This window comes from Tamandua tetradactyla, chromosome 3, assembly GCF_023851605.1.
Source record: "Tamandua tetradactyla isolate mTamTet1 chromosome 3, mTamTet1.pri, whole genome shotgun sequence".
Classification (NCBI taxonomy): domain Eukaryota; kingdom Metazoa; phylum Chordata; class Mammalia; order Pilosa; family Myrmecophagidae; genus Tamandua; species Tamandua tetradactyla.
The window spans coordinates 63,463,603-63,471,894 of record NC_135329.1 but is presented as its reverse complement, the minus strand read 5'-3'; the positions used below and the strand labels follow the sequence as shown (position 1 = coordinate 63,471,894).

At 35.6% G+C, this 8,292-nt stretch overlaps 1 non-coding gene across 1 annotated transcript; it reads right to left on the bottom strand.

Moving 5' to 3' along the window:
* Nucleotides 1-2,737: 2,737 nt before the first annotated feature.
* On the bottom strand, nt 2,738-2,840 carry LOC143678556 (U6 spliceosomal RNA). The gene has a single exon (XR_013173343.1). It is a non-coding gene; the product is annotated as a U6 spliceosomal RNA (small nuclear RNA).
* Nucleotides 2,841-8,292: the final 5,452 nt, after the last annotated feature.

Here is an 8,292-nt window from a genome sequence, read left to right as displayed (position 1 = left end):
GCACTGCCATCACCTGCCTTGGTTATGTCATTCATTTTTAAAAATGTTAGATAATATATGACTTATTTCCTGTATTCCATTTGGAGCTTCTCATACCCTAGTGGATTTTAATTTTTACTCTATATTTAGGATATGCTGAACATTGCCACATATCTTGGTGTTATTACCATAACCTGTACTCCAAAAAGTCACAGCGGCACCTCAACTGACTGCTCCAGACCTAGTCTCCCATTCTCTCTCCCCAACCTCACTCCCTATAAGTAATAAATTTCAAAATGTTCAGGTTATTGTTTTGATACTTTTTCTCCACAAATAAGAAGGTGCTTGCATTCTGTTTTTTAATTTTGTTTTTCTTCTATGATGCATGTCATATATAATAGATACTCGGTTTCATTGTGCTTTTTCTCTTAACAAAATACATTGTAAATTTTATAGTTGTTTACAAAATTAGCTCTTTTTTTAAAGTTTTTTGTTGTACATTGTGTGTATAATTCATCATTCATTAACTTATTCCTCTTTTTATGAGTAGTCTCATTGTTTCCAATAAAATTGTGTAATTCCAAACAATTCTAAACAGAATTAGAAAATGCACATATGCCTTTTCATGTTGAAATAAATGCAATAACAGGCAATTAGATTATTTTACTGACATTTCAGTATGTAAAATATTGTAAATATTATTTAGGGAGACTGTAAGTTTTAATTTTCACAATTTGTTTTACATTTGTTTTAAATGTCTCAGAACTATAAGACTCTGATGTATAATCAAATGCAATTCGGTAAGACTCTGTGGATCTTGAATTGCACTACTAATAGGCCTACCATTCTCATTTATGCAAAGAGAAATGTTGAGTCCCTATTTATAAATGGTGACTCCAAGTAATGTGAATTGATTTATACTATGAGTTTTTCTGAACTCCCTATATTTCAGTGTAATTTCTTATTTCTTAATTCTTTTTAGTATTTTTAAATAGACAAATTGTAGGTCCACAGAAAAATTCTGTACAATATAGTGTTCCCTTATACCCACCCACTGTTGACACTTTGCATTTGTTGGTACATTTTTTACAGTTTATGAAAGATATTAAAATTATCCTGTTAAATATAGTTCATGGTTTAGGTTGATGTTTTCTTCTAATATACCACCCTATTTTTACCACTTTCTATTAGTGTGTTGCTTCTGCTATGATTCAGGAACAAAACACTGTTGTACTTGTACTGTTAATGATAGCCCATCATTTACCACAGGATTTACTATGTGATACAGTACAAGATTTTATTGAGTTTTTATTCTAGTAACATATACACAAGCAAAAATGTCCCCTTTAATCATAGCCATATATATAATTCAGTGGTTTTCATTGTACTCACAATATTGTGTCACCATTACCCCTATTCATTTCCAAAACTTTAAAATCAACTTAAATAGAAATTCTATACAACTTAAACATTAACTCTTAATTTTCAACCAAAACTCGCCCTTTGGTTACCTATATTCTAGATTCTGACTTTAATTTTCTAATCCTAATTATTTCATATCAGTGAGATTATGCAATATTTGTCCATTTGAGTATGATTTATTTCACTCGTTCTTCAAGGTTCATCCATGTCACATCTATCAACATTTCTTTCCTTTTTAAGCCTGAGTAATATTCCATTGCATGTATATATCACATTTAAAAAATCTATTCATTGTTGAATGAGCACTTGGTTTGCTTTCATCTTTTCACAATAGTCTATAATGCTACTACAAACATTGGTGTTCAAATATGGGTTGGAGTCCCTGCTTTCAGTACTTTTGGGTTCATACTATGCTGAGGGATAGTTATACATTAGTTCCAGTTTGTTCATTATATTATACAAGTTCTCTGTGTTTTTACTGATCTTCTGTCTATATTTTTGATTGCTGAGGGTACTGTACCAAAGTCTCCAACTGTTATTGTAGAGGTGTCTAAATCCCTTTAGTTTTACCTGTGTTTGCTTCATGTATTTTGGCATGCCATCATCATTTGCATAAATATTTATAATTGTTATTCTTTTGGTGGATTGTCCCATTTATTAAAATATAGTGTCTTCCTTCTTTTCATATAGCAGATTTTGATTTAAAGTCTCTTTTGTCTTATAGTAGTGTAATTACCCCAACTCTTTTTTGATTGCTATTTGTATGGAATATCTTTTTGCATACTTTCACTTTCAACACATTTGTGTACATGGGCCTAAACGAATATAAAGTGGATGATATTCTTTTTGTTCATTTAACCTATCTATGCCTTTGGATTTTGGAGGTTATTTCATTAGCATCTAGTGTTATGATTGTAAAAGCAGTACTTACTTCAGCTATTTTCGTCCTTTGTCTTTTATATGCCATATTTAATTTCTCTCTCTCTTTTCTTTTATTGCAATCAGTTTCTTCACATAACTTATCTTTTCTAATGTTTCTAATGTATCAATTTCAGATTAGTATGTGTCTCAGAGTAGCCCTATTAGGATAGGTTTTGTTTGAAGTATGTTGCTATTTCTTGGACATGTATATTTGTTTTTCATAGGACTGCAAAATTGTCAGCCTATATTTACTCAACTATTCTTTCTGTCCTTTTTCCCTTCTCTCTTCCTTTTCCTTTTGGGACATCTTGACATATATGTTTATGTTCTCCATGCTATCCTCATGTCCCTGTGACACTACACAATATTTTTCATTCTATTCTCTGTTTGTCAGAATTTATGATTTTGATTGTTTAAACATATGGAACCCTTCACAAATGTGCATGTCCTTCCTTTACAGGGGACATGCAAACATTCAGTGCATCATTGCAAATTCAGTATATGTGCTGCAGAAACAAGAAGAGAATGAAGAAGTTATTGAATGAACAGATAATACCAATGGAAGACTCTCATGTTTGTGGTGAATTTCTAAGTTACCCAATCCCAATGCCCAATGTTTGATGCAGATTGAAAGTTGCATCTTGACTCCCAGAATAAGTCAAATTCAGGGATTTTGTGTTTCCATACTTCTTATCATATGCTGAACTCCTCTCTCCCAATGGCCTATTCCTTTTTTTTTTTTTTTTTTTTTTTTTTAAGGAAAGACAGAGAGAAGGAAGGAAGGATAGAAGGAAGGAAGAAAGGGAAACATCTTTAAACATTTTCTTGTTTTTATTGTAATTTGTTTCTTTGTTTTTGTTACATGGGCTGGGGCCGGGAATCGAACCGAGGTCCTCCGGCATAGCAGGCAAGCACTTTGCCCGCTGAGCCACCGCGGCCCGCCCTGGCCTATTCCTTTTGCACACTGTTTTCCAGTAACTCCTTGGATCAATCCAAAATAAATTACTGCTTTTCAAATACTTGCTGTATTAAACACACCTCGTTTACGCAGTAAGGAAAAATGCATTGGTTGTAGTGTCTTCCATCTTAACAGTCCTGCATCCCTCATAGTGCATCCTCCTAAATGTAACAAATAGTTTGCATTAATTCGTAATTCTGAAAATAGCTTTCATGATTAAAAAAACTATATAAATCATTCAATATTTAGATTATTTTCCATTCCTCCAATGAATTTGTTCTTTTTGGACCAAAGAGTCAAAGGAATTGGGAGAAATAATTTCTTTATTGTTCCTCAATGCACAGCCCCATCAAATCTTGTGTGTATTGCTGCTTACACCTATACAGCCCTGACATTCTCAACATAAACTATTATTCTGTAAAGGCCCACGGAAAATTCTACCCCCACTCACCAAAACTTATCTCCTACATCTTCAGTGGGAAATGGAAGAACAGAAAATAAATTTCCTTAGTTGCAGGAACCAGGAACATTACATTTTTCCATCCATCATTTGTGACTTCATTGACCAGGTTCATGAACTTATTTTAAGTTTTAGAAATTATGATGTATGATGGTCTTATCTACAATGTCTTCACTGAATTAAACACACTGATTTTCTATATATCTTAATATTAATAAAGATAACATTAACAGGGTCATAGTGTCTTACGTTTTACCCCAAAGAGCATTGCTGAAAATACATATAAATGTATGCCTCTTCTTTATGTTTCCAAGCTTGCACCAATCATTTACTTCATGTGCTTTTTCAAGTCTTGTTAATGCATTTATAAAAATGTTATGAAATTGCCCCCATTAGTGCTTTCTGTGAAGTAGTCAAGTCAGCAGAAAAAACTATGACACATTGCTGATCCAGCTCACACATCCACAGATTTGAGAGGAAAGAGCTTACATGACATCTTCCCCCAGAAATCAATATTTTCAGATGTGTCTGTGGACATTTACAATTGTCCAGACATGATAGTTGGGTGTGGTCAAGGCAAGCATTGAATGGATACTGCCAATACAATCCTCAGGCCATGATAACTATGGGAATAACAAAATATGTATCTCTGAGAGAAAATTGCCACAAATCTGCAAGTTGTTGCATTCACTTGATACTGAAATTGAGTCTCAAAAGGTCATTCCACCATTCCCTAAATACAGAGGCTTCACCATGTTGGGGAACATGGTAAGACCTTTGAGGTCCATGAGTGTGTGATCATTCTCACACTTCATTTGGCTTGAAATGTTTTTCTTGATCAGAATGAAAGCTGAATAAAATGACTTTAAGGTGTTTTAGGCATTCCATGAATTCATGATGGTGAGTTTGGCAGGTGCATAACATGGAAAGAAGCCAAACCCATTTCCACATTATGTGCTTATTCAAGTTGGGGTAAAATGCTCTACCTTCCATCATGGCAGTATTTCAATGAGGAAATGGTGGCATAGTAGGGATTGAGTGCTGCTGGAATATTGGGAAATCAGCTGTGGCTTTAAAGAGGTTTGCCTCATTGAGTGGAAGTCCGTGTTGCTGAGCCCATATAGACCCTCCATCCCTGATATCATGGCCACTTTGCTCATGAGCCCTCTGGAAAATGTTAGGAGTGGCTGTGGAAGGATACTGATTGCTACCCACAGAATGGGGCATCTTATGCACTTCATTATTAACGTCTTCCTCTGCACAAATAAACTGCTGGTGAGCATTCACTTGGAATGCAAATATATTCACAGTTTTGTTCTTTCAGAGTGATCTGTGCAATACCTCTTCCCCAGAGCTCTTTGTCACCAATATTCCAATGTTGTCCTTTCTAATTCCCTGACCATCCAGCCAAACCAATGGTTACATTGAATCAGTATGCAAAAGTATCACTGCAATTTTTCCATCCAAACAAAATTAATTGAGAACAGGAGCCTAACCGGGAGGCCATAGAAGTGCATGGCAGGTAGTCACTAGGAAGTAAACTAAGCTGTCTTCCTTGAACGTGCTACCCTCACCAGTGATGCCCCATAACCTGTGACTCACCCTATACCTCAAACACCTAAACCCTGTCACCAGCCCAACTCCCTGGGTTCTAAGTGCCCCCACCCCCTGTAGGCTTTTGCCAGTGCATAAAGGCGGCCAGCACATACCTTTATACACAGGCTACACTGGCCACAAATCCATACAATCACACTGCCTATCCCCCAACCCCCCACAGCCCAGCTCTGCACATCAATTTCCAACATTCCTAGACTGGCGCATGTGCTCGGACAGCAGCCACACCCTCTAGCTCTAGGAAAGCAGTGATCTGCACAGCCAAGTCACATCTGCCCCTAGCTCATGCAGGCATAAAGCAAACCCGCTGCCATAGCTCTGTGCATGTGAACAAAGGTCCCCGTGCTCTGGAGCAGTGTACCCCAAGCCTCCCACACCTGTGTACCCACAGTGCTACATCCTTCTTGTTCTCTGTAAATTGACATTCACAGCCACCAGCATAAAATCCCCAACTTGTGCTTATACCCAGGCAGCAATGCATCACTTCACTGTTGTGTCCCACCCCATGGCCTGCAGCCAGCCACATACTCACCCCACAAACACAAGGCTTCAACTTCCAAAGAAAATCAATCAAAATATTTACATGCAATGAAAGTAACACAAGATAAACTATATATATATATATATCACAATGCAGACAGATATGAGCCAGCCTAAAAACCAAAATAAAACAACGGAGGAGACACAGAGGTTGGAACATTTAATCAAAGATATTCACATAGTTCTACTAAATAAAATAAGTGAGATGTCTAATGGCATAAAGAAGATCAAGAAGACAGTAGAAGAGCATAAAGAGGAATTTGAAAGAATAAATAGAAAAATAGCAGGTATCACAGAGATTAAAGATTCTGTTGATCAAATAAAAAACATACTAGAGACACACAACAGAATAAATAAGACAGTTTATAATTATTATTGTAATAAATGGTTATTTATTAAAATAATCAGAATGAGGAGCATATCATCTTCATTAATTTAAGTTCTGTACTCTGTTTACATATATTCAAAATTTTTACATTACCTTCTATTCAGGTTTCCTGAAAAACTCCCCTTAACATTTCTCCAAGTTTGGGCATGCTGGAAATAATTTCCCTCATATTTTGCCTATCTCAGAAACTTCAATTTAAAGTCTCATTTCACTGAATGTAGAAATTTGGGTTGAATTATTTTTACATCATCACTAAAGCTATTACCCCATTATTGTCTGGCTTCTACTGTTTTGGTTGCAAGCATATTGTAATTAGTTAGTTTCCTTGTTCTTCGTTTGGAGTGCATCATCCAACACCTTTGAATGTCTTCAAGGTTACCTCTTTGTTTTTCACAAGTTTTGGAATGCTATTTTTTCTTTCTCTTGCTGTCTCCCCCTCTCCCTCTTTTTCTCCATACCTGTGTTTCAATGCATGTGCACACATGTGTGTAAGTGTGCTTATCATACTTGTGTTTATGAGAATCTTGAATCAATAAGTCACGAAATTTATAAAAATAGTGGACAATATTCCTTCAAATGTTTCTTTGTCCATCCATTTCCCCTTTTGTTATCCTATCAATAACTATATTAAACTGTGTGATATTGAATCAGTGTTCTAGAATGTTGCATTCTCTTTTCTTCAGCTTTTTAGTCCTTTTTTTAATCACATGGGCACTGGGAATTAAACCTCAGTCACCCGCAGGGAAAGCGAGAATTTTGCTTTTTAATTTTGAGTAGCTTATATTGGCTTAAATTCACTATATATTTTGACAGATGCACTAAATATTTGGAAGAAGGTATTTGTTTTTCATTTTGGTTCGGCATTGGTTTTTTGTATTGTTTGTGGATGAATCTCATTTTTTTAAATAATTCCTATACTTCAATTTATACTGCTTAGTAACTTTACAATCAGTCTAACTTTGCCTTTAGGATTTTAAACAAATGAATCAGTTATATTAAATTCTTATTTTATCTTTTGGTTCCCATATTTTGGTTGTATATTAATCTCATCCTACTAATATGTCCATTAAGACTGCAATCTTGCTCTTGATTTTTCCCTAATTATTTGTTAAATCTAAACATGTTACATAAAATACAGATTTTGATTTAATATTTTATTTTCTGTACTAATAATTTGTACCTAAATCCTTTTTTCTTGCTTGAATAATCATACTCTCTACCTTCAATTAGATCCTTATTGTGGGTATTTGGCTGTGTCTTCTCAGAGCTGATTTGGTGTTTATTTTGGCCATGCTACCTTAACTTGAAATTTTCAGCACTCATCACCCAATAAGTTCATTTCCTGTAATGATAACTTATTTCACTTTCTTGTCTGGGATCTAAAGATACTTTCCTCCTTCCTGGTACCTCTCCTAGATGAATTCACCGCTCACATTTATTAATTGTTTTCAATGTAGTTGAGGAGATTGAGCTAAGGGTGCATTCTCTGATCTAAAGATAAATCTTTATTCTTAGGAGGATGTTGAAAACCTGGGTCAGGGGTGTGGCTGTCCATGTGTCCCTGTTCATCCTCTGCACAGGCAGTTTTGGAGGCACAAGGCATGAATTTCATCTACAGAGGGTAGGGTGTTTTGTTCCCCCCCTTGTTTCCAACCTGCAGCTGTATTGTTTTATTTTCACAAGTATCCTTTTCAACTGGTTTTGATGCTCTTCTCTGAAAATAAGGCTTCCATTCTTAAGGAAAGGCAGAGGAGTTGGTGGGAAACTCCATGGGAGAGAGTATTTCCTTACCAGTTTCTATGGGATTTCAGGCATGCCTAAAATCTTAGGACATAAGCTGTGATGGATGTCCCATGGAATATTAAAACTGTAATGGCACTAGGGGAGGTAGGTCTGGATACATTTTAGAAGTGGCTTCTCTTCTTCTCCCACAGACAGCACCAATCCATAAGGTAATGTCTTTCTGTGAATTCTGCCCAATACTGTAAAGAAAAACCTGCCAAAGAATAA